At 35.6% G+C, this 17,875-nt stretch overlaps 1 protein-coding gene across 1 annotated transcript in view; it reads left to right on the forward strand.

Moving 5' to 3' along the window:
* LOC136981733 (alpha-tocopherol transfer protein-like) overlaps window positions 1–17,875 on the forward strand; it is a 149,082-nt gene that overhangs the window by 130,277 nt on the left and 930 nt on the right. The window lies entirely within an intron of this gene.

Genomic DNA, 17,875 nt, shown 5'->3' on the forward strand with positions numbered 1-17,875 from the left:
CTTTTTCTTGTAGGTAAGTGACGTAAATATTTTGGAAAAACTGACTTACACGACTTTCGTGTTCAATCGTTTACGTAATGAATTCTGTAAATTCTATATTATCTATAACTACAGCTGATAATAAATTTCGATATAAAATATAAATCAAAGTGTCATTAATTGATTAAAACATTTACACGCGAGAAGACATTCCCTTTTATAAATCAAATGAAATCAATTATCAAACTGGATGCAATCAATAATTTGAATCTGTCGTCATTTTGTGTGGATTATCAGATTTCAAATATGAATCAAGGCTTTAGATTTCTTATAATGAATCTACAGTAAATACAATATAACATATTTTCAAATTTTACATTTAGTTTGTTCATTACTACTCATTAACAAAAGTATGGAATACTGTATTTTGTAATTGCTGCAGTAAAATTATATTGATTCTTAAACAATCAAACTCACATAATTATTATTAAACTTTTAATATATGTCGAATATAATAGACATATTAGAGTATTTACACATCAAACTTCGTAAAGATATTTGCATGAGTTACAAAATTGCCGCATTTTAAACAAAGTAAGAGTTAAAGAAAGTATGGAATAATACATGATTAATATTTCTTAGGGCTAGCTTTTGCTCTAATTTCAGCTTTAATTCTTTGTGGCGTTGTAGAAATAAGATTTTTTACACATTTCTGGATCAGCCCGTAACCACAATTCTTTAACTATCTTCTTTAATTCATATATCTTGTAGTTTCTTTTTTATCAGAGTTTATTTATTTTTGGTTTTTAGGTTATAAAAAGTACCAATTATACTTACAGAAGGTGTTTTAATACATGTAAAAGCCTTTTCTTTCAATAATCTCAACTTTTTCCTAAGATATATTAAAAAAATCATCGTAAGGTAATACAGAAGTATGTTCACTGCAAGCAAAGTATAAACGTTTTATCATAGATATAATAATAATGTAATTGTTCACTAAACACATAGCATTAAAACCTATAAATTAAGTAAAGAAATAACTCAAATAAAAAATACGTATGTATACAAACAACAAAAAAAGACTTAGGCCATACACGAGTGAATGCCTGGGTCTGTCAGACTCAAATTGTATGTTTGCCACAGCACATAAAATTATTCAATTTAAATAATACATAAATTTCTAGTACCACCCTAAGTAGGAAGGTATGTGTAATATGAATTGCCTACCTATATAAATACATAACGAAAATGTATTGCAAATGTCTATTTATTGCAGGGTTAATTAAGTTACGGTCATCTCTCTCGGCTGTAATCTCCCGCAGTTCCAAATGTTTTAAACTTTGAAATTATTTTCGGATCTTTTATCTATTTTTTTGTATCGGTAATTTTCCAGATACGAAAAGTCTCGTATTCCCAAAACACATCGTAAGTTACGACGTTATAAGTCTCGTAAATAGTACGATATCTAGGAAGTCTGGCCAACGGTCTAGCCACGTGGAGTTTTCCGGGCTTTCTTCACGTTTGTAATATTTAAATATTGGCCAATATCGTAGAAAAGTCCTCCCGAGAGGCATCCCCCGTTGGCAGATCGCAAAAGTTTCGTATTGCCACAACCAAACAAACTTAAGAATTTGAGTATTTGTACTGTACATGCATTTTTAGAAATGAATGTTTCTTTTGTATTCGTGTTTATGGAAGTCAAGTAATAGTAAAATGTGCTACTTAAAAATAATAAAATTAAAGCTACTGGCCGACATAAGTACTTGTTTGAATTGTTAAAAGAAAAGTATGTTATTCATAAAGTTATATTCGGGTCTTAAACAACCATCCATACATGTAATATTCCTCATGGTACAGTACAATCGAAACCGTGTTGTTATTTATATTTGTTATACTGGCACAATGAAGTGGCGCTTAATCACGCAGAAAATTAAGCTTAAATGGGTATCCAATTAGATTAATCAATCAATGAATGGAAACAACCAATAGATAATAATATGAAATTACTTGTTACAAAAGAAAAAACAAAACCAAAAGTAAAATACATAAGCTTTCCATACATAAAAAATATGTACGAATATGGGATTTTGAGTTATGTTCCTTTTGTTTGTGATGCGTTAATTCTAGTATTAAGAGCATACGTTGACGTATCTTAAATGATGTTTTACTGTATATATAAAGTCGTTCGATAATTTTTAAAATTAAAGGAAAACAACCGTTCTGCTATGACTGTCGTACGATGACTGTATTTATAGATACCGTAATACTTGTCATGCACTTTTTTGTCTCATGCTAATCCGTTAAATGTTGTTCGCAGGTGTGTGTTTTAAACCGAGGTATGTTTTACCAGTCACAAAATAATTTTCTGTTCGGTTAATAGCTAAAATTGTAATTTCTTATGTTGCTTTATGCCTTCCTTTTTTATGTTTAGTTAGCTGAAGAAGGGCGAAGGCCCGAAACGCACATGTAAAATAGCGTACTAACTAAATGAAGATGGAAAACTCGCCCAGTGTTGATTAAGCGCCACTTCATTGTGCCAGTATACCAATATTCCTCATATTAACGTATTCATATATCAACATAAGATATTGAATACAATATGTTGACATATGGGGACTTTACATGTATGGTCTAATTGAATAATTATATACTAATCCATAAGCGTTAACGTTTTAACTTTATATTTACTAATAACATTAAAAATAATACATATGCAGTAAAACCTGTGTAAACCACAGCCGCGCGATACCGAATACTTTTCTCGCATTGGTAAGTTTCCTATGTTATCTATGGGTAAAAAATAGTAATTGTCTGGGGCTGTCATCAACGGGGCCACGAACCATACTTTTATAAAATCATATCTGTAGAAAGAATATCAATATTTATTTGTCTATATCTGAAAACCTAGATTGAAGTACGGCACAGGTGCAGGGCGTACTGGCGCAGCGCAAAACTCATTCTTTAATGCGACTGGCCAGTTAACCGGCCAATTCCCAAAACCTTCCCAGAAGAAATATGTTTCAACTCAACACAATACAGTACATGTTACCATGTAATTCGAATTCTTCTGGGGCTACACGAAGACTTAACCTCTCAGATCAACCCCACTCCTGCTTTATTTGCTTATATGAAAAACTTGAAAAACAAGTAATTATAATTGTTTCTGGAAGCCAAATAAACATTGTTTATTGTAATGAAAAATTTCTCTTATAAAATAAATGTATTAAGATTAAATTTTTCATTCAGTTTAACTTAAATTTAGAAAGTAGTCCTGACCTTTGACGCGCAAAAGCAAAAATTCGCTTAATTATTTTCAAAATTCTTAAATATAGATATAGTAATCGTTACCCAATGGAATATATTTTAAAATACAATTAATATTTCTAACTTAACAATTAACTTTATTTGTAGAAAGTCAATTGAGTAGAAATATTCAGTTTTAATTCTAATTAATTAATACGATAATATTAAAGAACGCTCCTGTTATGAGCTGTGTAATAAGATACATTAAAAAATCAATAATTTATAGATTAAAAATTATTCGAGATTTGTAGTGTCAAGTCTTATTTTACCTTCAGAATATTTATCAAGGTTGCATCGGAAAAAATTCATTTATCGGATAAAATATTTGTTTTTTATACAGAAAATTTATTCGTGTCTTTTAAATCGAGGTCAAACTATATAAAAGTATGCTTAATATCTTATCACATATAACAATTTTTAACCCACTAAAATACTCTAACGAATTACACGGAATAAATTCACAAAATAAGTAATTGTTAAGAATGCATTTGAGTTAATAGACTAAGAAATTCATCGTGTTCTTTCTAAATTATTTTTAAAAAAATGTCACGTATATTGTATTTCAGGAATTTATTTTCAAGAATTTATTAATAAACATCGAATAGTTTACTTATAAATATTTTAATTATAGATTATTCAAATTATAAATATTCTAGAACATTTTCTTTATCGCATAATTTAAATTGGCATATTTACTTTGTTATCAAGTCATTATGTTTATCATTTAATTTTAATGTCGTATTAGCATAATGTTGTATTGTATTATAAAGCTTACTATTACGTAACGCGTCACACTGCCTGCAACAATACATACAGTAATTTTTTTATAAAGAAAATAAGTGCTTAAAATTTTTAATAATAAGGAACGAAATGATTTTAATACGAATGCAAATTACCAGCCATCGTCATAACTTCCCCACTATAGAGAAGCTATGCATCTATTGTTATTAATAATTACAATAGAGTTTTTGGAAATAGAACAAAGAAAGCAATTTTACATTACATGAAATTAAATTCAAAGTGTGCGTGCTTTGATCTGTGCAAATTGTCACCTGTCAAAAGTTGATTCGTATGAAAGAGACCAGAAACATATGTTCACAAATTGCAAGTAAACACAAATCAGAGGGATCATTGGTCTATTTAAATCAATGAAAACTAGAACAAACTTCTAATTTCGATTTGTTGATTAAGATCAGTGACCGATTTCAAACGTAATACGTTTCTAAACGTATTTACAAAGGTCGAGAAATAGACTTACATATTATAAAGTTCTGTTATTAGTGAACTAATAAGAAAATTGCAGCAACGATTTGCGTACCATTCTCGGCAAAAAAATTTAAAATTATGGTGGTGCATATGTTATGATATTTAACTGAAACATTTTTTCATATTGTTAATTATTATAAGATGGCATAAAGCTAAATTTTGAGAATAGTGATGAGTATTATAAAAAATTGTAAATGCTAATAACGAGTAAAATATTAAGTTCGATCCTACTCTTGATGTGACACACGACCTCCTCTATCTCTGCACAACTTCATACTTTAATCGCCAAAATTTAACGAATCTTACGGAATAATTTCAAAAGATTACGTCAGAAAACACGGGAGGTATTACGATTCAAAATGTGTGAACAAAATCGTGTTTTCCACACACAGAAAACACCTCAAGGTAACAAAGTACTCTGAAGGAGAAAGTGTTTATATATCAAAGAGATAAGAATATTTTTAATGTTTATGTAAATCAGTGTTAAACTAAAAACTGGTGTGTCAAGCATTATAAAAGACAACAACGTCATAATAAAGCAGGTTTTTCTATTAGATATTAAATATCGAGATAAACTTCAGTTTTCGTTTCGCATAACAGAATAATTTGAAAAACCAAGGTGAGTACACTAATTTGATTTGTGCGATTTTAAGTGACGTTTAAAAATATTTTAAGAAATATAAAATATATTATAACGCATATCGAGTTCATATTTACAATAATTTTACTATTCTTTAAGAGGGTCTTTTTACTCTGTGAGCTCTTTTCGCTTTGTCAGCATAAAGAAGGCATCCCCATTGCAGGCCTGATTAAACTCCAAACCTCTCGAGTTCGGTCAGGTGCACAATGGGATGGCCGGGTAGAAATGAAAGGGACCCGACCTACCTAAAACCCTGAAATATTTCGGTTTCATGAAATATTCTTGAACTGATCACTTACCTTCGATTTTCAGTTTTCCAAAAACGGTAGACTGAAGCGTTGACAGCCTCGGCTATTCTTTCTGCAACCACGTTATTATAAATAACGAAAATTTGAGAATTTGCATTTTAATGCTTAGTTTACACAAATAATCTAAATCAGCGATTCTTAATGCTTGCTTTTAATGCTTTTTTACTGCTTGCATTCCTTAAAATTTGCTTTCGCTCCCCAATGAAAGAATTCATTCAGTTTGTAAATAAACAAACTGAATGAATTCTTTCATCGAATCGCCCAATTGTATCGTATTTTAGCTTGACTTTAGCTACTGCTTAAGCAATTAAAAAAAATACATTGAATTGTGTACGCGTATAAATGTAGAAATATTTAGGTCTAGGTTAGGGAGTGTTACAGCAGCGAAACTGCATAATTAGCCTATATACTTAAACTTGATATTAATCTACACCCCTTTGTAATTTTATTTAAAAAGAAGTTTCTATCTTAGTTAAAAATGGCAGAAAATAACTTATAAAATTCAAAAGAAAAGTTACACGAAAATGGCACTAGAGCCTGCCTTTGGAGCCTCTGATGTCCCTTGCTTCTTTTCTCTCCCTAGATTTACCCACCTCCCTCATTGGGCATTAGCGCACACTTTAGGCGCCATTGATCTACATTAATAAGAATATAATGCAACGAAAAATGAAAAAACAAGCACAAGTTAATTTAAGCATATTTATTTATGAAACTAAATTAAGCTAATGAAAATGAAGTAATAACAATACTGTAAAACACCAATTTCACGTACAGTATTTTGGATTTAACGAAAAACATTTCGAGTCCTTATGCCGTATGTGAAAATGAATACTCTGTTAATTTTAAAACCTTCTTTATATGTAATTAAATTAGCAAGTTATTATTATTTTTTTCAAATCCGTGAGTTGCCTGCCACTCTTAACATTACGCCACAACGGAGGTGTTTTGATATATTATAAAAATTATTCGTAAGCACTCAACCATGGATTACTTCTTACTATTTCCTGGTTTACTAAATTCACATAAAACACGGGTAGAAAAAGTAATTTAAATTCGTCTGAATTGTTTGATAAATTCTTATACTAAATTCATTTATTTAAAAATTACAGCGTTATATGACTACAATGGATATAAAAAATTCAATATTTGAGGAAGAGAAAGAAGAGTTTCCTTGGGATGAAAATGCTCTGAAAAACTTTAAAAAAATGATAAGTAAGTGAAATGTATTTATTATAATTAAACAAAGTAAATATATTTATTTAACTAATAACACTAATTAATTTGAAAATATTTCATTCGAAAGTTAAAATATACGGTTAAAATGGAAGACCGAGAATTTTCTCTTATGGAGTAAAAGAGATCTCGAAATTAGTAAATCATTTTCGATGGTCATTATTTGTCTCTGGAAGCAAATGTTCTAGAGTCTTCTTGCTTCTAGAAGAAACTGCGTTTTTATATTATTTGCTTTTGCAGTTTGTATAAAAAAAATATAAAGTAAATTAAAATGTGATTTGGTTCAACTGATTTGTATATTTTCATTCCTGTATCTTAAGTCAGAAATTATAAATTTTCAATTTTTCATAAATTCATGCTTTGGTTTATGCACAGAAACTTGAAAATATCTATCAATTGAAGAAAAATATAGTTTCGGATAAATATAGATTTTAGTCAAATAGTTTAATCGAATTATTATTTCGTACGGTTTTCATTACAACTAAAATAATAGATGTAAAAATCTCCACAAGATTAAAATCCTGACTACTAAGTACAGTGCAAGAGTATCTGACCCTCCTAATCAAAGAAAATTTAGGTCACTTTATACCTTATCTATATATATATATATAACATTAGCTACTTATATGAGATAGAACTAAAGACACTAATCCATTTGCTTGGATAGTAGGGTAGCTTTACGCAAAATAGCCGGATTTGATAGCCGCATTAAACTCGTATATATCATAAAGTAGATTTTCAATGGGTCTCGAGTCATGTGGGGGTCCTCGGAAACGAAATAGCTGACCGTCTTGCCAAATCGGCTGTTAAATCTGCTATCACTAGCACTTTCAGTTATATTCCTACTTCTTACATTGATGTGCACGTCAAAAAACAAATTACCATTCTCTGGCAAGACACGAGACAACGAAGAGGTTTACCTACACTTTTATCTCCAGGGTTGACATAATTGTGACACTTCTTTTCCGCTAGCTTTAACTTCTTACAGGCCACTGGATCTTTCAAGCAATTTCAAGCAATAACTTCATAGGTTCAATTTTGGGAACAGACCATACTGCGACTGCGGATTGCATGTGGAACAAAAGCCAATGCATTTAATTTTTCACTGCGATAGATACACTAACATTACGAATAGCATAGTGACAGCAGCAATTTTGGAAGGATACGACTGACCATGCCATACCACAGCACGTACAACGTACAACGTACCGTCACTTGCATTCATTCATATCTGAAATCTAAAGCAAAGCTCTTGCTGTTTCTCTCCCTCAAGGCTCACCAACACATAGGTTTGCTTTCTTGCTTAGTTTATTTCCAGTTATAGTTTCTATAGTTGTTTGGTATTGTGTCTACGGCAATCTTACAAGCGCTGCTCAGAGAGATCCTTCTCTCCTCTTCTTTCTATCCCTTTATCTTCTATCTTCCCTTTCCTTTTGTCTTCCCTCCTTCTGCTGGATAAACACAGTGTACGTTTGGTAAAATGGCCAGGGATATCATTGTAAAATTAATACACAATTAAGACTATACAAATGAGTTTTTCCATGTTCCTTCTTACATCTCAGAAAAATAAGTCTTACGGCGGAGTAGAAAACTTCCTTTTGGTGACGACACAAATAAAAAATAACTTAAACATTTGATAAAATTGACTGCCGTAAGACCTTTATTTACGTGAAGTGTGAGAAAGGATATCGAAATACTCGTCTGTATAGTGTTAATTGTATTCTAATTTTACAATTATACTCCTAGCCATTTTTATTAAATAACTATTGTAGATTTTTGTAAAGACATAATATTATTAAATATTATAATTATTACTATAACTGAATACAACCATAATTTATATGAACAGTGTTATCATTTAATAGTAACTACCTGAGATGAAAACACTATGATGATAAGTAGGGAATGCAAGTAAAGTTTTCAAAATATAATTTTGTACAAAGCTAATCGTTAATACTTTTATATTTTATGTAGAAGATCAAAGAATAAAATGCCGTATGGACGACATCTTTCTTCTCGGAATTCTTCGTGCTAGAAAATTTGAAATGGAAAAATCTCTTCAAATGCTTAAGAATTACTATGAAATTAGAGTGCAATATCCCGAATATTTTAAAGATCTACTTCCTTCCAAGTTGGAGTATGCATTATCGTTGAATGTTGTTCAATTTTTGCCAAAACCCGATCAGGAAGGAAGATACATTTTTTTCCAACGAAATGGTAAGCATTCATATATGCAATTTTTCGTAATTTTATAAAAAAAGATATAAAAAATAAATGAAAAAAGTAAATTAATGTTAAAATTTAGCTTTTATTCTCTCAGTGATGTAGAATTATATATGCACAGGGTGTCCTATAAATCTGTAAATAGTTAAAAAATTCGTAAAAGTTGAAAGAATTTGTATATTTGAATGCGGTTTCCGTAAAAGTTATTCTCACGAAAAAGGATTTTTTTCGGTAGAGAAAAAGTAAATAGTTCACATTTTTGTCGATAGAGGGCGCTGAGCGCAAAAACTCTGGAATTGTGCAAATTTGAGTCTCATAAAATGCGGGGTGTACAATTAATAGCCCATTTCTGAACTTTTCCGTTTTACATTTGTAGATAAAGCACTATTGGTGAATTATTATGCCTTTCTGTCCTTTATTATAACTTAAATTTATCTTTGTATACTAGTACATTTATCAATTAACAGGACTTATTATACTGGAAAATTATGGATGCAGATATTTAGTCTTACAGATCAGAAATAATATTTTTTATTTACCTGTAGTACCTGTGTGGTACTACAGGTGAACTAAATAAAAAATATTTAGCCACTCGTTTATTAGCTGTAATCGTCTGGTTTGGTTCATCCTAGGTTATGGTGTGTTAGTTTAGTTAGTGAGTAAGTTAATGTTTAAAAATAAATAAATAAAATAATAATAATAAAAATGTTGAGGTCTTGCACGTTTGTCTCTGTTAGTCTGTTCGTCTCGTCTAGTTTGTCATTGTATTCTTTGCTTTCACGTTGTTTTTGTAGCTGTTAAGTAGTATTATAATTCGCGATCGCGTACAGTTTTATTAGCATTACGTAGATAAAAGTCTTCCTACTAACAGCCACTTGGCACTAACTTCTACACTTAGCTATTCGTAGCGGCACTCAATTATTGGTTTTCGCTACACTCAGGTTTTCTTTTAGACCTTCGGGGGACTACGGCCTTGCACCCAAAAACTGCACGCCAACATCAAACATAGTTGGTACTTTTTTTTTTTCATTAGGAAATTCATCATTTCCCCTTACGGGGATCAGAGTACCCCTCTGCCCCGCAGAGCACTACAAAAAATTTCCCAATCTTTATTTCAATCAAGCATTATAACACACTTCTGATAAAAACAAATGTAACAGAGATAGAATACAATACATACAGGTACATTGGTGCGTTTTGCAGATCGCTGAATTGTGTGGCAACTCGCCGCACAAAACCTTTGGGTGGCTTACCCGAGGTTTGAATCGTTACAGTTAAAGATAGCTTTAACTAGCCTTCTGAATTCAGGTAGGACGCACTTGGTCCTGACAATATGGTAAAGGTTGAGTGGAGTGTTATCATGGTCCATGTAGAATGAGCATTCTAGCTCGGTCCTCAGAGCTGCGTACCTCGCACACTCTAGCAACAGGTGTTCTACGGTTTGCCTATTTGTCCTGCAGATACACTCTTCAGTGTCATACTTATTTGTCTTCTTAAAGTAGGTCATGCATTTGGCGTGGCCTGATAGGACTTGGGTGAGATAGAAATCCACCGGAATCCATCTAAGATCACTAAGCCTTTCTTCTATATTTGGTAGGACATTGTAGGTGTGTCTACCTTTATCAGACTCATTCCACCTTAATTGCCATCTCCTCCGCATGCTGTCTCTAATTTCTCATTTAATATAGGAAGCGGGTAGTTCTGTGAAGTCAATTTCGGTCTTATTGGTTGCCTCTTTGGCTAACTGATCGGCCCTTTCATTCCCGACCACACCAACGTGTGCCCTGACCCATTTAAAGCCGATGGTCCCTTTGCCGTTATACTGTTTGATCATCATTTTTATGTCGTTAGTTATTCGGTTGGTATCCCTATATTGGCATAGGGCATCAAGGGCGCTTCTGCTATCTGTACAGATTAGCACCGTATTGTCAGTCATCGATTCAGTGTAATACCTCACTGCTTCTCTAATAGCCAACAGCTCGGCTTGATAAACCGTGCAGTTATTGTTTAGTCGGTACTGCCTATGGGCAACTTCCACGTTCTCCACAAAGACCACCAAAGCCGCCCCCACTCTTATTTCGCTTTTTGAGCCGTCTGTGTATATCTCGGCATCATTGTTCCAGCTCTTGCCATACTCTTTAATCTTCATGCAATCAGGGGGACTCGATAACTCAGTGAAGGCAGGTTTGGTGGAATAAAGCAGGAAAGATACTGTCACCAACACGGACCGTTAGGCCCTTCCTCACTTTATAATTTTGAGCCTTTTCATGAACCACTAGATCGATGGGAGGTACCCCGCAGATGACAAGCAGGGCCTCGGTGGAGATGGTGCGAAATGCCTTGGCAATCCGCAGAGTAGCGTGCCTTTGTGCTGTGAATAGCATCCTCTTATTCCGTACTTTGTCCGTGGCCGTGTGCCAAGCCGCAGCTGCGTAGGTAATCTTTGGGACGATCACCATATTATAAATTTCTTTAACGGCTTCTGTATCCAAACCCCAGTTGGCCTTAGCGACCCTGGCCAGATTGTAGTACATGAGGTCGCTCCTAGTTTTAAGCATTTTGATGTGCTCATACCAATTAAGGTTTTTGTCTAGACAACGCCCAGATACTTCATTGTCGGTACAATACCAATAGAATCATTCTCCATCTTAATGGTCGGCACCCGTTTATACAGGTCTGATTCACCTATCTTGTGGAAGATGATCTCTTGAGTTTTCTTGGGATTAAACTCTAGTTTATATTTTCTGCCAATGTCGACCGCTGTCTTCAACAGACTGGTCCGTGGGTTTCAATCTCCCTTCGGGAGTTGGCCCCAAAGAGTAAGATGGTGTCGTCAGCGTATGCGTATTCTTTAACGCCTTTATCGTGAGCCAGAAAACTATTAAAAATAATGTTCCAAAAGAGGGGCCCAGAGTTAGATCCCTGGGGACACCCTCTGTTAATTCCTCGTGTAACGTGAAGCCTCCCGTAGACAAACTCGACGGTCCAGTTGTGGAAGTAATTCTCCATGAGCTTGTACATGATGACTGGGCACTTTGCCCGCCTGAGATTCAAAAGAATCTGGGACCACCAGGCGTGATCGAAGCGCCCTTTATATTGAGGCTCAACAGGCAACAATACTTGTAATCAGAAGTAGTCTGTTTAACATCGTTTATGACTTGACATATGATGTCCTCAGTGGACTTCTCAGGCAAGAAGCCGAACTGTTTTGGGCTAAGAGCCCTGTCCTTTAAAGTTGGTATGTGAGCCTTTGGACTAGCAGATAATCCAATATCTTCCCCATCACCGGGAGCAGGCTAATGGGCCGATAGCTCCCGGGATTGCTTCTGCTTTTGTCCGCCGCCTTTGGGATAATTACCAGTCTGGCCTTTTTCCACCTTTTCGGGAAAATCCCGTATTCCAAGCACATGTTGTAAACTCTAACCAGGTCGTATGGGATAATGGTCCAAAGTTTGTGGACAATTTCGCTAGTTAGTCCATCTAGGCCTGGGGCCTTCCCTTTTTTGAGGTGTCTCACCCCCTCTTCAACATCTGCATAGGTGAACTTAGGCGCTTCGGCCTCCAGATACTCTGTTTCCAGCTCTTCCCGCACGATCTCATGGTCGTGGGTGTCCATCTCCGGATTGTCTACCAGAAAAAACCAGTCCATCAATACATTGATGGTATCTTCGGTGTCACAGGTGTGGCCGCCTGTAGTAGTTAAACTCCTCAAGACCGTGGGTGTCTTAAGTTTGTTACAGCAGCTCTTATAAATGTAGCCCCATGGGATCGCTTTGGAGCTTTCAGAACAGAAATCCCGCCATGATGATAGTTTGGTCTCCTTAATGGCCAACTTATATCGTTTTTCGAGCTGTTGGTACTCTTGGTACCTAGCGCTCCGCTCTTGTTGACCTCTTGCCCTCTGGTACCTCCGGTTAGGCGGTTGTTCTCCCCCCCCTCAGTTTGGTGAGTTCGGGGGTCCACCAAGGAACGGCCTTGTCCCTCTTCTGCTTCCTGGGGATGTGTTTGTCGCATAGGTCTTGAATAGTATCAATAAAGGTGTTGACCTATTCACTTGCTTCTAGGCTGTTCTCAGCTATTTCGAGTTGAATGGTCCGTACTCGTTGGATAAGATTAGTCTCGAGCGAAGCCCAGTCCGCCCTTCTAACATCATACTTCTCAGTGTGCTTGTCTATCTGGTCTTCAGTGCCGAGCATGTAATAAATATAGGCATGGTTGCTCAGGCTGACATGCGCTGAGACCTCCCAGTCGGAAACTTCTTTAAGAGCTCTGTTGTTACAGCAGGTAATGTCTACCCAGCTCTCCCCGATCGGGGCATCGAACGTGGGCAGCAAGCCGGGATTATTGAGGACATGTAGCTCTTTGGAGTTAATGAATTGCAGGATGTCGTCTGCCCGGTCGTCATTGTCCGGGTCGTCCCACAGGTGGGAGTGGGCGTTGAGGTCTCCTCCTATGATTATTCGTTCATGGGGGAGGGCACGGATTATGAAGTCCAGTTGTTTCAGGATCTTTTCAAGTTCTTCTGTTATGGCACAGTAAACACTGACAAGGATGTATTTGTCTTGTCCTGTCCCGATTGAAGCACAGGCAACTCTGGTTGTGCTCAGGTGCTCGTAATAGAAAGAGGGAATCCTATCGTTCCGGATTATGATGGCTGCAAGGGGCGCAGGCTCATGCAGAACGAGGAATTGTTTTCTCAGGCCCCCAATAGAGGCCCTAACCCAGTAGGGTTCTTGAATTAGGGCAACGTCTACCCTTTCCATGGTTTTGCAAAAGGCTGCCATAGCCGCTTTTGATTTTTGTAAGTTCACCTGTAACACTTTGATGTTCTTACCATTGACCACTAACCTACTACTGGCCATAGTCGATTTTGATCATTATTTTCTTCCTTATACGTTGTATGGCCGGACAGCTTTTGTCGCATGCATTATGGTGATAGTTCTCGGCCTTGTCCCTTTTACAATTGACACAGATCTTCACTCTCTTCTTGTTGGGACAGTCTTTATAGGTGTGGTCTTCCCCACACTGGCTACACACTCTTTTGGCCTCTGGGCAATCTTTGGCAAAGTGCCCGAGGCGACAGCATTTGTAGCATTGTATGACTGAGACGAAGTCGTCGACTCCGCACCGTATCCATTGTATGTTTACTTTCTTGATCTTTTTCAGGATATTCCGGTAGGTCGGACTGACCTCCAGAACCCAGTTCGTACTGGGTTTCTCTTTGCCACCAAGCGAAAACTTGGCCGTTACTTCTTGCTTAAATTTTTAGAGGTTGCCGTGTACATTGGCAATGGCCTCATTCTGGTGAAAGAAGCTTTCCACAACTTCCTCTTTAGTATATTCCTTAGGCACTCCATAAACCATAATGCGGGGCTTCCGTTTAACCGGTTCTGAGGTCTTCAGGCCTGCCCCTTCTATCTGTTCCTTAAGTTTTACTTTCTCTTCGGTGGTCGCTACTTCAATAGCAACTCCCCCTTTCTTGAGTTTTTGTACTCCCTGAATTCCGACCCCAAGGCTTCTGGGGTTGATTTTTTCCTTTAGTAACTTCCTGGTTTTCTCAAGGTCCTTTCCCTGGCTCTGCGGCTCTACGAAAATGATTTCTTTCGCTGCCGGTGGGCGCCTGTTGGCCACAACTTGAGAAAAGAGCGGCCTGCTCCCCTGTCCATTCATGGTGTCTATTTTGGCACTCATTTCTTTTAGTTGTTCGAAGATGTCGTGCGTCTCTCCCTCTCTGAAGACATTGATGATGCTTCCAACAACGTCCATAATATATTCATAATGTTCCCGCGTACCTAAGCGGGATTTTCCGTTCTTCGCTAGGTATCTTCCTAGCTGCTTCCGGTAGCTCTCAGCCACTTTGAACGGTTTGTCTTCTAGGTTGATCTCCATATATCCTCGCCGTCGCTTGCAGACGAGGCATCACTACTGCTTTCTTCTGGCTTTGGCCTTTTGGCTATGGCGTAGCCTTGAAAAAGGCTTTTTCTGCTTGCTTTTGGTTTCGCTTAGGGTAAAGCTACTCACAGGACGCACCTCGAGAAGGTAGCAAGCTTCCCAGAGTCAATACGCAAAAGATAATAGCTAAAGCAAAATAACGTAAAAACGCTACAAAAAACCGCTTCGAAACTAAAATATACGCTCAAACTCACAAGTGGGATCGCGTCCCACATAGTTGGTACTGTAGCTTTATGTACGCCATATACAGTGATCCTACCTTTCTCTACTGTCTATCTCTTCTCCCTCCTTCTTCCCAACCCACCAGTGGGCATGCGGTCTTCATACCCTGAACACCGGCAGTTCGGCGTGGGTTTGAGCTGACCACGTGAAGTTTTTGGGTTATCTCCATGTCTGTAACGTCTAAATAGGGGCCAGTTTCCCTTCGAAAGACCTCCCAGAAGGCATCTCGCCTAGGCAGATCGCCCAAGTGTTGCATTGCCATAACTAAACAAACAAACGAACCCTCCTTCTTTCCTTCCCCTTTCCCTTACCCTCTTTTCTGTCGACTAAACACTTTGTGTGCAGCCAATGTCTTTCTTGTATGTATCACAAGAATGGAATATTATTTACTTATCACTGATATTAACCACTCTGAATTTAATAATTTGATATGTAAAAGGCTTCTATCTAAAACATTTCTTATTATTAAAATTTTTATAAATTAGACATCGTTTCAAAGTAAGTGTTATACTTTTTATGTACTTTTACTAATGAAGACTTGACTCGTTATTAGCATTTACAAACTTTTATAAAACTTATTCCTACGCTCAAAATTAAGTTTTTGTTGTTTTGTAATAATTAAAAATATAAACAGTTCTTATAATAAAATATGTATAATAAATATGATTACAGATGGCGCTATCAAAATTTTCAACGTTACCGGGAATGTTAAGCAACTCGTTGCTGCAATTTTTCCTGATGATTCTTATAAATACATTGATTTTTTTGTATCTATTTTAGCTAATTGGGATACTTCTGTTGCAAACGGAGAGGATTTATTTCGAGTTACAATGCTTTTCTTCGATCTTCAATTAAATTTACATCGAACACAAGAAAAATGTGTGGTCTTTATAGTAGATGCCAGTGGAACATCACTATCACATTTTCTTCAAATTAAACCAAAGCAACTGTATACAAGTACAAAAGTAATGTTGGTGAGTAAACTGTGATTCATAAAATATATAAATTTCTTTCTAAATTTTTGTAATTTTCTTAGTTTTAGAAGTTATAGGATTTTCTCTTTAATTTTCTTATATCCATTAATTAATTTTTTTATTAATTGTTTGCCTGACTTAAAAATTTAATTTTCTTTATACTCCATCACCAAGACGTTTCACACGTTCAATTTCCTGCACCTAGATTATATCTACTGGAATTTTCAAGCACAGTATATGGAATTGAAAGTCCATATATCAACCTGTAAGCAACACGTTAGAAAATAAATATGAATAAGCGTAGAATTTATGCACTTTTATAAATTGTAATGAAAATACGTTTTAAAAATGAATTTTGTTAATGAAATTAAATCCACCAAGTAGTCATGTTCGCTTAAACTCTTACAAGAATTTAATTGGAACACATAATTACGGTTGTTAGGAATAATCAGATGAAGTATGTGTCGACGTTGGAAGTGTCCACTACTAGCCTAGTGTGAGAAACTTCTATTCTTTGCCTCATTCGTTGTTTGATACATTACATATATTACCTGGTATGAGATCTATTAGCCTGCTATAAAGAATCATAGTAGGCGTATATCCTATTGTTCCTTTGGAAAAATTGCAGCGGACGAGGTACCTCTAATGTTGCTCACTAAAATCGGTTAATGTTACACCAGGTATGGCGGCACTTCCGGTCGCCATCTTGTTTTCGCTCGCACATGTGCAAACAAGTTGGCGACCGTCAACAATAACCAAAACGCGCCTAAGTTTAAACTTTTTTTTTAAACTAAAATATTTTTAAAAACGTAAATTTGCTACTTACTTTTTCTCGACACTTTGGTTTTATTTCCTTATTTTGTATCGAAGACGAAAAATGAAGAATTCATCATTCTAACTAGAATCCATCGATAACTGGATGTAGTGGTTTACGATCTTGGATATATCAGTGGTTCGAACAGAATTTGCCAGCAGTGTACATAAAAATTTAAGCCTCGAAGGAACTGCAGCTTTGCGACTCACATCTCTCGCCATTTTGGCTGAGAGTGGCAGCGTCCCCACAGAGGCTGGCACCGGCGATCTAACCCCCCCCTCGCTTTCCATGTGTTGGTCACGTTGTCTCCTGGCGTTGGAAATAACAAGATATATATCCTTGATTATGACACATTTAACACATTTGCACATATCACATACATTTTATACACATTTAACACGCATTTCATACACATTTAACAAACATTTAACACACATTTAGAACATTTTGCACACATTTAACACACATTCAGAACATTTTACACACTTTTAACACAATTTAACACAGTAATTACCATTTATCAAATTTTCCTACTCGTTAAGTTTAAAAAATATAGAGAAAATTACACAAACTTTATATAAACACGGCCACCTTCAGAAAACTTAACAACAAACACCATCTGTCAACGTCGTAACAGAAATCGAAATTCACATTATTCCTCATGTTTCCAACACGAAAACTTTTGATCAAAATTTGCATACAAAACCATCATTACAATTAGCGTCATCTATATTTCATTTCTAAAAACGATTGCCATCGAGGTTAGCAGAAGCGCCGCCATCTTCGATACCTAGGGTAACATTAAACCTAAAATCGCGTATTAGCAAACTGTTGTTTAATGCATTCTTTAGGTTAAAATGAATGCTTAAATCATTTATTAACAACAGACACAATCATGTTGTAGATTACATTACCGGCCACAATTACGTTCATAAGGTCTACTTCTGTCCTGAATTTATAA

The sequence above is a fragment of the Centruroides vittatus genome, unplaced genomic scaffold (genome assembly GCF_030686945.1).
Source record: "Centruroides vittatus isolate TY-2023 unplaced genomic scaffold, ASM3068694v2 contig_790, whole genome shotgun sequence".
Taxonomy (NCBI): Eukaryota; Metazoa; Arthropoda; class Arachnida; order Scorpiones; family Buthidae; genus Centruroides; species Centruroides vittatus.